The sequence below is a fragment of the Tinamus guttatus genome, unplaced genomic scaffold, assembly GCF_059628265.1.
Source record: "Tinamus guttatus ecotype Peru unplaced genomic scaffold, ASM5962826v1 Tinamus_guttatus_pri_ptg000314l, whole genome shotgun sequence".
Classification (NCBI taxonomy): domain Eukaryota; kingdom Metazoa; phylum Chordata; class Aves; order Tinamiformes; family Tinamidae; genus Tinamus; species Tinamus guttatus.
In genome coordinates, this window is record NW_028288848.1 from 2,646,490 (window position 1) to 2,665,215 (window position 18,726).

Below are 18,726 nucleotides of genomic sequence, written 5' to 3' on the forward strand. Positions count from 1 at the left end.
GACTTTCTTTTTTAAATGCTAACTTCTGCTGACTTCTGAAGCAGAAGTTATTTAAGATTCTTATGAACACAAGAGTTTTGAATTTTGGCCATCAGAAGCACAGACCCATAAAAAGTAAAGTATTAGAAATGGCGTGAAGTCCACTAGTTGCCCCGTTATTCCTAATGATTTCTGTAGGGAATACAACAGGATAAAACTCCTATGCAGATAGAATATTGTAGTTAAATGCGCTCAAATTACCAACCCTCCTTGAGCATCGAAGACCAGAACAATTAAGATGATAAGGAGCCTTCAGCAAAATTGTTTTAAAATAGTCTGTGCTGACAATAGTAAAAATGGAAAGAGATATAAATCCAGTGTGGAGCATTTGGGAGATCCCAGGAAAATCATCTTAAACACTTGGAGTAAATCCTGAGGCACACACTGCAACACTGGATGGATAAGACAGATGACATTTGAAGAAGTGGATCAACAAATGCATCTTTGAAAGGGCTAAAATCAGAACCAGAGCTGCAAAAGAAAGTACCATAGAGCAGAAAAATGGTAATAAAAATGCTATTACCATAGTACTAAGCAAAATCTATTCAGGTCTAATAAGTCTGATAAGGCTTATTACAGAGACACACATAAACTGGAGGGAGTTGGAAAACGAGTCAGCTGGAACAATCAGGTGACCCACGTACAATGAAAGATAAGAAAAATGTTTGAGAGGGGATCTAGATCTCTGAGTATTGTGAGCGCAAAACGAGGTGGGACAGGTTTTGTGAAGTGCACCAGGAGACAGCCTAAAGCAAATGAAGGGAAATAAAGAAAAAAAAGTAATGGCCAACTCTTGTAAAGCATCCTTGGCAGTGCAGCATTTTACACTAAAATAGCCTCTTCAGGCTACTGGGAATAGCTTCATCTCTTGGATTTTTTATAATAAGCCTAGGCAAAAAAAGAAAAAAAAAAAAAAACCTAAATAATAGAGACTAGAAAGGTAAGTGTAAGTAACAGAGAAAGGAAGCACATAACTGTCACCGAAATAAGATTTAGATCTTCTGGGACAAATCTTCATCTGATTTGATACTGGGGAAAAAGTGCTATTCACATGATTTCACCCAGTTTTGTGTAGAGGTTTTGCACAGTGCATTTCTTTAGAGCCCCCAGCAAGGCAAAGCTAGGGGAAAGAAAAAAAAAAAAAAAAAAAAGGCATGTGATCTCCTGCGTGATGCTCTTCCTCTAGATTCCGCTGCGTCTTTGGAGATCTGCCAATATTTGCAAGATGAGTTTGTTTCTGTTTGTTTCTCTATATAAAGCATAAAGAGATCCTTCGATGGTCCCTCTCTATATAGAGAGAGTAGCATTTTTTCAAGGAAATCTAAATAAATTGAGAGCCTGAGTCCTGCCACTCTTGTGAATCACATTGACACTTGACACTTTTGAAAAATGTCCTGATTTTTAGCAGTCAGTTATTGAGTAGCGGACTTAACGGCCAGCAAACCTTCCCAAAAGCTAATCTCTACTTGGTTGTTGTTCTTATTTTATATTCGGTTTTATGATCAGGTTCTGGTGAAGACACTTGCTCCAGTGTGGAGGGAATTATTCCTGCCAGGCAGTGACTGAAGGACCCTCGGGCTCTCTAAACCTCACCTAGAATCCATCAGACTCTCCCTGAAGTGGATCAAGGCCTTCCACAGAGGGAGCCGAGTGCAAACCTGGAGAATTAGATTAGATGCTTGGAAGCAACATGGATGTGGTATTTGGTGTTTAAGTAGGACACATTTGATTTCCCTAGAGGATCTAGCAAATTGCCTAGCCTTTGCAGAACAACTGAAACACTAATAAAAAAAAAAAAAAAAGAAAAAAAAAAAGTATATGTTTGCACATTAGAAAACATTGTTAGAGGTGGATGTTAGAGAGATCATTGGTATGAATAAGTGAGTACTATAGAAGGAGTGATTTACCCCAGAGACTGATACTGGGCATGTAATAGACTTTTTCAGCATTTCCATTTTTAAAACTATTTACATAAAGATTTCACAACCATGCCTAAGCTGATAAAAGGAGTAGGAATATATCACAGTATTTATAGTATCTCAGAGTACTGTATGAGTCGGACTTACTGAGTGACTGCAGTTATCTCAAGGCAAAAAAACTTTTTTCTTCCTTTTTTAATATCCCTCCTGCTGATACAATTTTCTTATTTTTATTACAGTGAGAAGGTGACAGCCAAGATCATAACCCGGTGTGCAAGGTTCTGTATAGAAGAGAAACGCAGCTAGAAATCACCTTCCAGCTAAACAAAGGTGAGCAAAACACAAATCTTGGCCCTGTTTGCCTTCTGGCAGGGTGGTAACCAAGACCAAACCCTACAAAACTTGTTTTCTTTTGTAATAGAAACTTGCAATGAGCCCTCAGACATAATCAGAGCTTGGCCCTCAAGGTCCTCAAGAACCCACGTACCGGTATGTCCAGTGTCAGCATAATGTGAAGTGCAGACACATGGACCATCCACATACGCAGGGAGTATTTTATAGCTTCATATCACTTGTAATACACACTGATGCATATATCTTTGCATATAAATAAGCAAAGTCAGACAAGCTTTTTTCTCATTGACACCGCACTTCCATAGAGGAGGGCCACTTGCTCTCAAAGCTGTAGAGAACATAAACAGGAGAGCAAGCATGCTAAACCTGTGTGAGGAGGAGTGAAGAAGGATAGGAGATAAGCTGAACCGAGCAGAAGCTAGTGTTTGGAAAGGCAGAAGGTACAATATCTCTGGTATTTTTTCTATTTGCAGCGCTGATCATCCTGTTGTATTAATTGACATCACCTCCACAGTGCTCACTTGGGTATCAGCAAAAAACTAATGACCAGAGCAGCATTGTAAGGGATTTAATTAGCAGCTTTTGAAGCATAGTAATGAATTAATCTGTTACACATGCAAGATGTAAAGTCACATTGTGTCCTCCTCTATCCGCTCTTTACCCAGAAACGTTTTAATGGGTGAGTTCTCCTTAATATTCACAAATAGAAAGGTTATGCACTTTTGCTGGATAATGTTCAGATGCAACAAATATTTGCTTTCCTTTTCTAAACCAGTGAACCTCTTTGCAATCTTTTAATCTGTTTGTGTGTAAGATACAGCTGCATGTTGAAGTAGAGGAAATAATGAGCACGAGAGGTTCCCAAACGCTAGCAGCACAATATACCATCTTTCTGCCTTTGGCTCGTACTGTCACTGCTCACTCGAGGAATGAGATATGGAGGTTCATTGCCACTGTATAATACCTCTTATAATACCACATTTAAATCAGTGGAGGCATTAGGGAGAGAGTATGAAAGCTTCACTCTGAGGGGTCTGGTTCTCATGCATGGCTGCAGATGCAGACATGTCTTCCTGGCCATTCCCTTGCTGCAGCTTGTGACCCTGCCTCTTTCCCTTTCACTGGGTCCTTCAGGCTCTATTTTCACTATCGCCACCTTCAAGTAGTTGACGATTGCAAATAGGTCCCCTCTTAGCCCTGATCCAGTCTATACAAACCAGTTTGGTGCAAGTAACGAGATTAGATTTGTGACATATCTCCAGGCCAGGGACCCTGACTTAAATTCTCTTCAATATCTGCTGTCAAATACATCCTGCAGCTCTTAGCCCTGAAGAAAGCCACTTGCCTTTTCTGGTGGGGCTGTGTGACAAACATGAGCACATTATAGCTGGCTAAAGCACCTGCCAAAGGTATCACAGCTGACGAAGATCAGCACACAGTTCAGGCCAAAGGTTCTGCCATAGATTTGTTTATCTTTTATGTAGCTTGAGATGCCAAAACTTTTTTCATCACCCTTAGGAGAACCTGCTTCAGTGAATGCAATGGACAGTGATGGGTCTCACTGTTTCCCTCAAGGAGCAAACCTTGTTGGAAATATTCCAGGAACAGAAAGACTGACCGAAAGACGAATCAAATTTTATCACAAGAGAGCTGTTCTGGTATCAGGTTGAGTTTGCTGCTATTATAAATGGCTTGAGATTTATTCAGCCCCACAGTGAAAAAAGCAGCTCTTTGCTATTTCAAATGCCTGCTGCCAGTTTTGTTGTTCCCAGAGAGGTAAGCAGGGTGCTGTGAAAAACACTAGTATCTTCAAAACTCCACTGATCAGATAATGTATATTACTGTGCCAAAGTCTTCTTAATGTCTATCTTTTTAACCAACTGGCTAGCATTATTTCTTCTTACTCATAAAAAGCAGGGGGTCTGTGTGCACCTGGAGCGAGCAATTCAACAGCCACTTCCATGCAGACTTTGACTTCTCTGTGTGCTTGCTGCTGCTGTGGTTGCTATCCCAGCAGTTCCTGACAGCTCCATTCAAGGGACTGACCTGAGTTTCTCAGCTTCAACAAATCTATCAGTATCATGACTTAGTTGCATAAATGTAAAGTTAAAACATTATAATCCAACTTTCTGAGTCAGCATGGCAGTACTGGACTGTTTGTTGCCATTACTTTGTACAAGTGGGTTGGCTATGGTGGGCTTCTCTACACCACGTCTTACAGGAAGGAGATCTGTAATAAAGGACACAATCCCTGCACCTCAGGATCAAAACCACCGTTCCTCCCACTGTGCGCTATGTCATCCTGCCAAGAGTGACAGCTGAGAGGCATCCCAGGGGCGCAGGAGAAGGTGCCTCTGTACTGAGCGCTCCTGCAGGCTCCCCCTTGGCCACATCTGCTCCTCACTCTGTGCTCCAGTTCTTCCCCCGATGAGAGGAGGATGAAAATCACATTGCTCCTTGGCAAGCGAAGCGTTTGCTGACTACAGCTGAACAGCTCCTCATTTGCCCTTTCCAGGGCTGTGCAGAGGAGGAGCAGCTAAGGATACGCGGTGGCGTTATTTCATCCATATTTTAATCATATTCAGTTTTGTATTTCATCTCCTCTCACAGAGTTTTAGTGGCAGCCAGTATATGGTGCTGTAACACCTTACAACCCAACTGCTCTGCTAGCTGCGTGGCAAGACTGCTGCTGCTCCTGATGCTGTCAGACACGCTGCTTTTGCCCTTTAACGCTAGATTGTTTGAAAAATCCAATATTCTGTCACCCAACAGCTGGTCTTACCACAGATGCCAGGAAATTAACCTTCAGAACCTTGTCTTCATCCAGTATTCTTTTTTAATAAACATTTAAAGCAGCAATACCCCAAAGGGGAAGAAGAGCTGCAATGGGGCTAGCACAGGCCAGGAACCCATTTTTAGTGTGCATCTCTCCTGCACAGCCAACCTCCACTGAAACTGAATATTTACCTGCATCTTAACTTGAAATAATCAATGTGCACAGCAGGACCACTGCTGATTGCTTAGTCTGGTCACATCCTTTAGTAGAATTATGCAAATTTAACATTTAGACCCCAGGACATGGAGACACTGAGGAAGCAAAGCACAGGGCCCACCACTGAGGAGTTTCAGCACTGGGTAGCAACTCAGAGACCCAGAGAAGTCAGTCCTGCTGCCACCATCCTTACATATAACCTGGAGAAGCGCAATACAGAGTTGATACTATGTTACTATCTGCGTTGATCAGTACTAAAGGAAAGTTTGTGGATCATGTTATTTCATTTTTTTAGCCAAAAAATCAGGAGACATGTCCTAAGCTGAAAATGATGAATGAATTTGAGTGCTTGTAATTTAAAGTCTCTCAGAAAGGTGTGGTTTAGAGAAGATCCTGAGGATTCCTCTGTTGAGAAATCCAGCTTGTAAAAGTGAAAAATTCCCATGTTGTAATATCCAGCTCATTTTGTTCCCATGTTTACCACAGATTTTAGGGCGCAGTGGATTTAAGTTCTATTTGTCTGTCCTGTGAAGTAAAGTAACCCATCAGAGAAAGCCAGGCACTCCTACTGTGCTTTTCTATGGGGGACGTCCTGGCGTTTGCATTGGTATGATGATATTTGAACGTCCTCCCCATTTTGTCACTGTCACAGCAGGTGCCATCATTGCCTAGAGCAAAGACTTAACTTCCCTCAGCAGTGGATGTGGCTCAGTGATTCGCTTTGAGACTGGAGTTTGGAGTTTGAAAAACAAAATCAATTTATGCTCTCCTGTGTACTCCCAGATTGTGAGAGTGTTGTTATGAGATCACCCATTCGGGTTAGGATATGGATCATTAGAGTAATTCACTCGATATGGTTATGCCAAAATTAATTCACTTTTCAGTCATGTAATAAGATCCCATAGGCTCCTTATTTCTTTGCTACATCATCAAAAATAATGAGCTTTTTTTTTTTTTTTTTTTTTACAGTTTAACTGGAAATATATCCTGTCGCTTATCATCAGATGAGCAAAATAAACATTATTACTAGTTCTTGAGGTTTTCCAAAGGTGAAAACCCCCTATTTAAAATGTGAATTATGAAGCATTAATACCAGGGGATTCAGGTAATTCTTCCCTGACAATCAAAGCTTTTATCATCAGGAGGATGAGTACAGGCAAATAACTACAGCTGTGATAATAGGATTTCTAGCATGTTATACCTCAAAAAAGATATTTGGGAGGTTTGTTAACAAGAGAAAAACAGGAGACTTACCAAAAAATTGCCCTTCCCTCTGTTGGTCCCCCTTCCAGTCAGTATGTCTACATGAAAGGACTGGCTTGCAAAACTCCTTGACTTTCACACCTCAGCACGTACTATAATGTTGTTGGGAATTACAGGGACGAGGGGAACCATGCTTCTACAATAGTCTTTCATTTGCTCTATTTCTGCAGGTAGCCAAGCACTTCTCCGGGATGTCCCCCACGCAAAGGATGAGAAAACCTTTGTGCATTTCACCTCTTGCAAGTACACAGGCCAACCTGGAATATAAAGGGATGATTTTCCCTGCTCTATGCCTCACAGCAGGTATTTGGCTCAGAATAACACTTGTAAAACTTGTACAGTATCAGTTACTTCCTAGCAAACCTCAAGCTTACAGAAATCTTTCCATCTTGTAATGTCTACCTAGGTATTTTATCCCTGTCAGGCTCCAGTTAGTACTCTAGTGCCACCGATTTCTACTGCCAGTGTTTCCATTATGATCATCCTGTTTTTCAAACTATTTTGGATTTCCACTCAAAAAAAAAAAATCTAGGTTTAAATCCCAACCTCTTTAGTGCTGTTTTGGTTTTCTGTGTGATGCACGAATCTCTGTTGCAGTTCAGTAAATGATTGGCTGCTATCCAGTAACATATGTTGTCCATTTCTCTCTTTGAGGATGCTTAAATTGTATTAGCCCAGCTACTGTGTGATTATTTTATTTACCAGTGCTGATCAGCTGATTCACTGAAACAGAGGAGCTGAAGAATACTGGCAGCTTCCTTTAAATAAAATATCTGTTGAGAATTGTTTTCATTCTCACAGCAGCTCTCCTTATATCATAGAATCATAGAATGCTTAAGGTTGGAAGGGACCTGTAGAGGTCATCTAGTCCAACCCCCTGCACACGCAGGGTCACCTAGAGCACGTGGCACAGGACTGCGTCCAAGCGGGTTTTGAAGATCTCCAGAGAAGGAGACTCTACAACCTCTCTGGGCAGCCTGTTCCAGTGCTCTGTCACCCTCACTGTCAAGAAATTTTTCCTTAAGTTCCTGTTGCACTGCTCAGGAACCGTAGAACTGTTACAGAGAAATGTGTCAAGTGTGAGGACATTAGCATTATCACATATTAAGGAGGCTGGTTAATAATCTGTTACATTAGCTTTCTCCAGTCTTGCTCTAGGACCTTCAGGTGGACAGTGGGTGGGTTGCTGCTGAGGCAGCTCTCCAAGGTAAATGCACATAACAAAATAACAAATACTTGAGTCCTTACTAGTAATGCTGTTATGGAGTCACCTTTTAACCCTTCAGTTCTGAAGTGCAGATAATAAAGTTGGTAAGTTAGTAAAGGTGATAGAAATCCAGGAAAAAGTATTTGACCTTCGGGCCTTTGGGAAAAAACATATTTTACCCGAAGAATACTTCTTGCCTCCTTGCAATACAGCTTACATTTCCCAGTCCTAACAAAAATTTGTGCATATAAGATTCCTGTGTGAGTAGCAAGAAAAGCTTATATTAATACTACCCAAATAGATAGCTTTGTGAGAGATTCATTGGATATGAGATTGCAAATAAGGAAATCTGCATTTGAATGGCAAGTGTCTCCCTTGTGGTGGCTTTGCAAAGTCCCACTGATTTTCAGTAAGACTATATCAGTTTGGCTCAGTATACTTCCCTAGCCCAGACAATAGCTGAATATAAAAAAGCAGTCCTGGTATGTAGGCTTAATTAGAAGTGACTAATTTAATGAACACAGTGTAATTAATGTCCATTGTAGCATGTAAAGATCTTATTTCAACAAACTGAATAGATTTTAATTTCTCCTGTGACCGCAGAAGCCTGATTACATTTGATCAATGTAATAAAAGGTATAGTTGCATAATATTGTTTGCAAGTCTTCACTGGGAACCTTACCTCCCTGTTTACTAGTGCCCAGGGTATAGGGTATGGACATCCTTAACCACAGTGTTCAGCAGGGTCTCAAGAGAGGCCTGCATGATGCTCTACTCCAAGGCTATTTCTCCATTCACTGTGGATTCACATGATTTTTTGAAGAGAGAGAGAGAGAGAGAGAGGAAAGAAAGCACAGTAAGTGCAGAAAGTTTGCAGTATATAAAGGCCATTCAGCCTCCCCTGCAGAAGTGAAAAGAAAGGATTTAGTTTACAATTTTCAGTTGTGACTTTTGCTTTTAGAATAACTGTTTGGAGCCTTGTCAAATATAAGCGAAAACAAAGATGATGAACCGAATTCTTGTTGGGGTTACAAGCTCATTCAAATGAACAAACCATAAACACAGGAATCCCTGAACACGGAGTTAGAATTTCTGCTTTGAACCTTGAATTCTGGATTTCTCTACTGATGTGACAGAAATGGTGTTTCAAACCATATGAGCAGAATAGTTTCTTTTTGACTTTATACTTGTGAAATCTAATATCTCTGCTATTGATCAAAGGAGAAACTAGAGAACAACTTCTCTTTAGATGATTGAGTTTCTTAGAACAGGAGTGAGCTTCATCCCAATGATGCTGAACATATATTATTGACTTTGGTGTGTTTTTGATGGAAAGGTCTTGTGACAGATTTAGCATTAGCCTCCAATTAGTCCTGATTCTATTCTGATTTAAACTAGAATAAAGCAGGAGCTACTCCGTTTAAGCTAAGGAAGTTTCATTCATTATACAAATCATATAAACATAGAATAAGAATTGCTGTCTCCCAGAATTTCAGCTAAGTTCAATGGATTCTAGCTCATTACTGGCAGGCTTAAAGCATAAAATTACAGTGGGATGAGGGTCTCCCTGTTCTCAACTGTGGAGAAAAATAATAATTGTGCAGAGGAAAGCAACACCTAAGAGTTAAAGTAAATCATGACACACCTCCAAAGACCAGAAAAATCTCACAATGACCTTAACTATATTAACAAATAATGTGCCTGAACAGGAGAGAGTATAAAATGAACACGTAATAAGGTTATAAATAATATATAAAGTCACTCCAGGTGTTATCTGTGACCTAAGATGAAGAAAGAAAATATTTAAATATGCACACAGATATAAATAATGTAGAGAGGTAAGTACTCCAAGTTGTATGGGCTAAGACAGCTCTGAGATTCAGATTACCCACATGACTGATATTTGTCTTGATTTTTAGTAGTGTGAGGAGGTCTTTTAGTATTTGTGGACAGCTGATTTCCTGAATCTTGATGGGTTGTTTTCAGAAACATTCCCATAATTTTATTGCTCATGTTAGATATGCCTGATTTAGGCTCTCCTTTTATATTATTAAGGATTTATCATTAATCACCTAATAATAATAATAAGTTATCACCTTAGAAGGGCCTTTTTATTTTTTAAATGGCATATAAAAATTACCTCTAATGTCATAGTTCTCCCTGTAGGCATAAAACAAAGGCATCAGATCTTGGGAACTTTGTCAAGGGTTCCAATGTCCTTGTTCTCAGCTCTTGAATTCCATGGAATTTCCTTAAAGCAGCATCAGAATCACAACGGCTGCCAGAGGTTCTGCTGACAACTGCAGTTTAATCATAAATGCAATCCCTGGGAAATATTCTATTAATGCTTAGCATATATTTGTAATGTTAGTGGAATAAGCATCTGCTGAAGGTGCACAAAATAAGTCAGCTCCAAATCTGATTGCAAATAGATAGAATCAAGGAACCTTCTCCTGTCTGCATTGAGCAGTTCATCCATTCCACTTTCCACTGGAGACAATAGCAAGATATATGTTCCCTATGATAGACTCAGATTTGGTCTTTTGAGTATGTAAGTCTTTGTTAGGGAAACTGTGATGGCATTCTGGGGAAAATATATAGGACTATATAGTGGATTTAAACTAGTGAGAGAATGTTTTGAACAAAATAGGAATCCACTAAAAGTAGACATTTTTGCTTTATATAGAACCATAACTGAATCATGACTTTCATCAATAAAGTAAGTGAAGTTCTGATACTTGGCTTATTTTATTTCTTCATTGCTTACAAAAATGTACATACTTAACATTACAGCTATAGTTCACAGTATAGCAGAGATCCCATCAGAACTGAAAGCTCAGTGCCAGTCACCTGCTTCATTTATTTCTTGCTGTGAACCTAATGAGAAAACAGGCAGAGTTTTTGGCTAATTCCTAAGGATGCAGAAGAACTGATATCTGGGAGATGTGTGGTGCTGTGGATGATCATTTGGAGAGGAGCATGAGGTGTCAAACATGGAAGCTAAGGTAATGTTAAACTTTGGTCGACAGAGCATGAGGCAGCAGTCCTCGTTACTCAGTGGACGCCTATTTCCTTCTTACTGGAATTTCTTTGTCCTGCAAAGCCTGCCTAGCAAGTTACTTATTATGTGAAGATCCACTTGAAAAAAGTATTTTATTGTAATAGTTGAAAAATGTTTATTTTATCTGTAGCTCCTGTAGAAAGTTTCAACTTTGATTAAAAATAAAAAAATGACCACTGTTGATCCAATCTAAGTTACTTTTGGTCAAGTCCAAAATACTACAAGGTAAACAAATGTCCTGCATTCTGCTAGCAGAGTCATTTTCTAGCCATCACAGAAAATTAGGAAAAATAGGGATAAATTGCTGTGCAAATCTGACTAGTGATATTTTTTTCAGATATTGTAAGAGACTTGTTGAGTAGGTTTTATTCTAAATAAGTTACGCTCCTTGTTTTCTGTAAATCTGGCTATTAAGAGCTCTCAAAATGCTTCCTCAAATCACGACCAAAAATGGTATCACAATATAACTCTTTGAACAATGCCAGCCTACAAAAGAAAATAATCTCAGTTTGGGTGAAGAAAAAAAGGTGCAGGATTTTCTATATATTTGGCTTTACTATAACCACTGAGATTTTGCCATTCTTGTGGGTGTACTTGTGGTACTGGCTTAACATGGAAGGCATTGAGACTCTAAAGTTGCAGGTAGCAGTACAAAATGCCAATAACTGTTTGTAGCAAAATTGATTGAACGGTTCCTGGGGGAAAGCATTTTTCATTTCTTTTCAATACCAGTATTTATATTTCAATAATACTAAAAACCATTAAGCTTGAATAAGGGTCACCATGCTGAAAAAATGTAGAAACACAATGTAGAAGAATTCTGCGTGCTGAAGGCTGTTAAAATATAAGTGTTAGAACTGAGTGCTAGGACATGTTTAACTAGCTAACAGGTAGAAGTTCACTTACAGTATCATTATTATTTTTAATGAGTGTGTATGCCAAATTGCATAGAGAATATAAAGTCATTTGACTGTGTTTATCAGAGAAGTGTATTAGGATGAAAGGAAGAACTGGTTATTTAACTGCAGAGGTGAAGGAGTGTATCTGAGCATGGGAATCCTCAGGAAAACAACATCCAGTTTGGCATTCCTCCCAGGCACAGTAAGCTGTGTGGTGACTGATCAGGTGTGTAATTGAAAAATGATTATATTCTGCTGCTAGAAGCCTGGTGGGTGATCAAATAACTCTTACGCTCCTCCCCTATCTGAACCATCGTCTCAACTAGTACAGAACATTTCTCTTTCTCGTTGTGCTCTAATCTTATGATTCAGTAGTAATGGGCATTGAGCCAAGATGTCTCCTTGCAGGCCAGCTTCATGATGCTGTTTGCTGGTTATTTTTCCACATACACTTCAATTTATCCTATGATAGATACAGATGCAAATGCATCCTCTCCTTGCTGTATCAGAGGCCCCATTCTATCCTGCTTTGGCCCATGCGTGCATATCAAGGTCTTCTCTTACCTGCAGGACCACGATGCAATTAACACATCTTTACAGAGACTGGGGGCTTTCCTGTGTAGATTAGGACCTGTGTGCCTGTTTTCTAAAATATAAACATATATTTCCTACCCTTGCAATGTTTAAAATGCATGATATTACTCAAATATTGGGGAAAAGGAAATGTAAAGCCTGGCCTTAATTATTTTGAGGGCATTTCTCATATCTTATCCAGATTTTTTTTGTCCCACACAGGCTGCAGCTTCCAATGCATCATCCAAAAATTTGAGTGGTATTTGATCAGATTAGAATGGTCAAGCCAGAGGAGGAATAAGGATTTTTACACCTGTGTCACACAGGAGTAAAGGAAATAACATTTTTATTTCAGTCTCACATACTGAGAGAGAAAGAATAGAATGCAGGGATAAAGGTGTCTCAGTGGGAGACGTGCCTCAGTGAAGGATGAGTAAAATACTGAGGACACTTGGGTTTATTCGGAGAGAATCCAGGTTACAGCTGTGGCTGTGAAGATGTAAGGAAGGGAGTGAGACATTTTCCCTGTTCTCTGCTACATGTTATGCAGTCTGCTCTCAGGTTCAGCCCCAGCACTTGCCAGTGGGATCCTCCCTGCAGGAACAGCAATAAAGGACCCAGAAGGTGTATAAAGCAGTACCTCCACCTGCATGTGTATCCAAGCCTCAAAATCTTGCGTCAATGAGATAACTATTCCTCCACTTAATGGGGATGGTTAGAGGTATTCTGGGAATTTCTCCCAGCTGTTTGCTGCAGTAGGTTCCTTCATCAACAGCTTCTATGAGCTTTAGTGGAGTAGTACAGTGATCTCTTCCCCACCTCTGCCAAAAAAAAAAAAAAAAAAAGTTGAAAGATGGCAGTGGATATGCTTGTAAACAAATAAAAGAAAGATGAAAAATATGGAGGTTAATATAGGGCCTCTCTTTCCGTTGAGTAGCACATCGGTTAGATATTGCTTGGCACCAGTATTACTTTATTGAACCATCTTGCTGCGGGTCTTCAAAAAAATGGAGGGGCTTCCAGGAAGAATACATGCCAAAGATGTGAAGCAGAGGGAATATAGCCATGAATGCTCCTTCTTCTGCCCTGAAAAGTTTAATGATCAGGTAATCTTAGTGCAGTGTCTGCCCTGCTGTTTATTATATGTATTATCAGTAGTTGTGTGCTTGTTTCAGCAAATGCCATGAACATGATGTTTCACGGTGCCAGCTTGCCTAGGGTCCTCAGTAGTGAACATAAAACAAATGAATAGAGCAATATATTTGACTATATTCTGGTCAGCTATCTCAGTGCTTTCTGCTTTTTCTCTACACTCATTTTGGTAAAAACTAGACTGTAAAAGTGTTAGATGATTTTCTAAGTTGTATTAAGGTTGCATAAGGATATCTGATTACACCTTCAAAATCTGCTCACCCTTTTCTGCCCCCTTTAGTTTATCCCTGTTTTACAACTGTACATTCACTACTGGTTTCCATCACGGTAACGTGAAAGTCAAATCTGCAAATGGAGAATGTGGAAAAAGTCCTTAGTATTTCAGTAGCCATGAGGAGCCTTCCGTGGCTTGAAGGCCTCTTGATCCTCTCTCTTTGCAGAGGTACAAGTGGGAATAGTTTCAGGCCACGTTACTTCCTGAATATTTCTGTGCTCCTGCAATCCCAGTCAGAGAAGTTCCCAAGATAAAAACAGCCTAGTGATACTTTTGTTTCTTCAACCTGCTGTGCCGTTGTGAGCACTTTGCTCTCCCAGCAGGGTCTGAACTCCCTTTCACTGCATGTTTAGGTGGGTAAGGACCTAGAACTGAAACCCTGGAAACCTGAGTCTAATCCTCAAGTTTCTCACAAGTCCTACCAGTTTCATGCCTTGCTCTCGAGGGGACTCTGTTAGTTTATGCACGGCTTCGTGCGTTGAAGGCCCGCTTTCCACTGATATGCTCAGAAAACACTGTGATGAGAATACACAAAAATTATTATTATTTCAAACCTCAGAACCACTGCAAATGATGCCTTTGTCGTTTCACTGTGAATGGATTTATAAGAAAAATATGAATTGTCAAGCATTTGAATTAAATCCTTTTTAAAACAAAGTGCTTTATTTATCGTACAGAAGATAGACACATGGAGGAAAAAAAAAAAAACTGTCTTTTGAGGCTTCTTGCAGTTTTTGACAGCCTTAGCTCACAACCTTTGATTAGATAAAGGCCTTAATATTGCATTACAGCAGAATTACCTACCTTATGGCAGCTGCTTATTGCAATTGTGTTGACATGACTAGCTTCTTGTGTGAATGTATTCTGGTCTTTCTAATCTCCTTAGCATCAGCAGCAGGACATTTTATTTGCAATTGATTTTTAAATTTAGAAGTAATTGAAGTTTAAGCGCAGATACTTTCTTGCAACAGGGACAGGTTGATACTGTTTAAATCCTAATTAAGCACTGATTAAAAGTGATTGCCCTGCCAAAGTGAGCAAGCACTACAATTTGTTTCCTTCTTAAAGGCTCACCATAGAGAATTAATTGTATTTCCAGGAAAACAGTTCAACAAAAATAGGAAGCAATTACATATGCATTGCTGAATCATAAATATCCTAGCAATTCCGGGGAAGTAGACTTCACTTTGAAAGCAGATCTTGTTGACAACAGGGATTAGCCACTTCTTAACATGCTGATATTAAATGATTTCACTGACCGCTTTTGATCCTTGATGATGCAAGTTTTACCCACTCTCCGTTACACTGCATTTTGCTCAAAGGTAAAAGGTAGAAATGGACATATTCTTACAGGGAATATCTAGTCTTGAGTGTTCTGCTGTTTGCTGTGCTTTCAAATTTAACAGCGAAATGACAGCTAGCAAGTTATTCCCAAGTAATAAGTAAGATTTAAAAAAAAAAAAAAAGCGTTTTTCATTTTTTTCTATGAACAGGAGTTATTTCATAACCACCAAAAACAAGAAGAAAACAGATCAGCAAAACACATTTCCACAATAGCAGTAGGGCAAAACATCTAAATGAGTTAGATCAGGGAGTTCTGGATCTGTGCTTTGTGACTGTTTGGGGCAATCTCTCAGTTCAGGTCTGGATTCCCAGATTTTGGGAAAAAGTCAGTCCAGACCTGTGTCTACATGGCGTTACTCTTACTACTTATTCATACACAGGGGGTGTTTGTATAGTTTGCTCTAATGTTTTCTCTGATCTGTCATAGATGGAATATTAGGATTCTCAATGACTAGCACAGGTAGCATACCCCAACATGGTTGTGGAAGGTGAAAGTTTCTTTGAATCCTGGTTTTTGGAGTCAGTTTTCTGTGGAAAACCACAAAAGTTGGTTGTGGTTGAGTTCAGCTGAACAGTTGAATAGCACTTGCTCTTTAGATAGTCCTTCAGCAATCACAGTCATTTTGAGTCACTCCCACAAAGTCAGTGGTTTGACTTACACCAGTGGTATTGAACTGAAATTTACCTCAATTCTGACCTCTGCTGTGTGTTTAGATAGCTTTTTTCTCTCTCTCATCACATTCTCTTGTGGTTGAAGCATAAACCACTCTAAGGGTTTAAACCTACTAATCTAAATTCATGTTTACTGTCTGTAGTGGAATAAATTTTCCCTTACTTTTCTTGATCCATTATGATAATCAGGAGAGCTTGGACTGCTGTCCATCCTGAACATTTCCTCAGAATATTACCTAACCAATCAATTTTGCCATAAATCTTTTATGTACATTAGCTGTCAATTTTATAAAATCCTTCAAGTTCAATTGCTACATTTGAGGAGATGCAGAAAAAGAGTAGGCCTAATACAAGAGAAAGAGATGAAAAGTTAAAAGTTTTGTGTTAAAAGAAAATAAAAAAAAAAAATCTCTGAAGGAGTCTGGCATGGCTGTGGGCACAGTATCTAACTAATTTGATCTTCTTATATCTCAGTAGTTGCTTGGTAGCAAACTGAGACAATGAAGCTGCTCAGCCATGTAGAGTCCCACATTTCCTTAAAGTTATCTTCCATCCTCTCCTGAGTCCATACTACTGAGTGCAACTTCCTGGGCTCCCTCAGAAGACCTTTCCAGCACAGCTGAAGCTGTTAGAGTTTGCTTTTCACTTGAAGAATAGATATTTCCTGAGTCAGGAAGCTCTAGTCAGGAAGTCAGGAAGCTTTAGCTAACTCAGCTCAAAATGTTAAGATTTGAATGTGATTTTATAAGCTAACATTCAGACTAAAGTAATAACCCCTTCCATGCAAACAAAAGTTTTCTTGATGCAGTATAACAGTAGGTGTTAAATATGCAAAAATACTATGTCTACAATGTACTCTTTTAGAGAAGAAGGCAGAAAGAGGCAAATTTATCCTCAGCTTGTTTCAGTCTCTGGGATAATAGCATGATACTCAATTTCTTCTGGGTAATATTAACAATTAAGCCAAAAGCTTCATCATATCTGAGCTCCCTGAGCCCTTCTGATTTTTCAGTCACAATGAGAGATGACCGTGTTTAAGGACAGTTGGTATTTCCTCTACCTGCCCTGATTTTGTTAGAGAAATGAGCTATTTCACTTACTGTCTTCTGAAGTTTTAGATAATCAGGAGAGAGAATATATGCTATGTATTTTCTCATGTTCTTTCAATAGCTAGCATCATACATGTTTTGAGAAGGATAGGTTGCTTTGCAGCTTCATAGGGCCTCCGGGGCCCTAAGCTTGGCTTTTGACTCATTCTGAGCCTATGCAGTAAAACTTATGTGTTCTTCTACCTTCCCCACACCATTCCAATTCACATTTCTTCCTAATGCTGCTGCCTCAGGGTTCAATTGGTATGACTCACTTCCAGTGATTTGAGTAATAGCATAAATTAGGTGAATACAACACAGACTTTCTCCACACTCTTCTTTCAGGTAATCATTGATAATATGCAGGTTCATGAAGAGGGTAGTACAAAAGTTTAAATTTGTTCAGGAAAGGCAACAGCCTTTGGCATCAGCCAAACCCCCCTGAAATACAAAGAATTTGTTTCACTGTCTTCAGTGGGATTTATATCAAGCTCGGAGAACATTTACAGGTCCTGGGCTACACATTTAGATCAGGAAAGTGTTAGTGTGTAACATATTCATAATAATATACAAATGGTTAGAAATCAATATTACAGCTTATATCTTATGAGAAAATGTAGAAATATATTACTCCTAGGATTTAATGCAGAATGAATGCCAGAAAGCCCAGGCCAGTGGTTTTCTATGCTCTGAGAATTTGAAGAATCCAACACTAATCAAAACCTTTCACACAGTCTTTTTTTTTTCCTACTTATAAAAGGATCAAGTGTTGGAAAATATAGCTCTGAGATTGTTATGTTTGCGTGAATATTTTACCATCTATAAACAAGACCTTTACTTTGTAAGCAACTTCTGTATGGAAAAACATCGATTTCCCATCAAGTATTCACAGGAAGAGCTGTATGTTCTAAATGTAGTTACTATTTATTTCACCTCAGAATCTTGTCTGATCAACTTCCTCTTCAAGAAGGACGATAACTGAAAACATATGCTTGATTATCTATTTGTGTGTATATATACATATATATATATATATAAACTTTTAACTCTTGAATTGTAGTAATAAGGGGATAAGTAATAAGGGGATTGAATTAACCAAACCTAATACTGGATAAAAAGTTTTGATGCAGCTGTATCACTTTGCACTGCTTCAAAGCTGTCAGAATATAACAGAGCTATTTGGCACATCTGCTTGTGTATTAGCTTTTTTCCCCTTGAAAAGTACCTAAAATATTATGAAGTATCAAGTATTCATGGCTAAATCTATTAATCATTTCTCCCTCCTTCCCCTTACTCCTAAAAAGTTGTTCTGGTGTAGACCAATATCACCTTGTGATAAAGCAATCTTTGCCTGCAGTCTAAGTCAGTTATGAGCACTGCCCTGGTAAGGGAGTAGTGGGGTCCCTATGGTACCCTTCTGAAATCTTTCATATTTACTCAACAGGCTTTGTTTCTTAACAGAGAATCTGTTTCTCATTAAAATGCTTGAGTAATCAAATGCAACATCTTTTAATGTTGCCACTCACACATCAAGTATTTGCAGAAAATTTGTGGGTCACATGCTTCCCAAGACATTCCTGACTTGATGGTGGTCCCCCATGATTTCTGTGTACATCAACACAACCTTAAAACCACAGATACTTTGGACTTTGAAGGACAATGTCCCCCAGCAGTTTTGAAATGTGAATATACATTGCCAGGCTGCTTTGAAAATGAAGCCAAAACAACATTTTATTTTGATGTATTAATCCTGAATGGTTTTCTACTGAGTGTGTTCCTGTCCCATGTCTCATTTGGGTTCATATGGGATGAAGCAGAAAAACAAGCTCCTGTTTTAGAGGTAGCAGTGCAGAATAGTGGGACTTTTTATGCAACTAAACATAAAGACT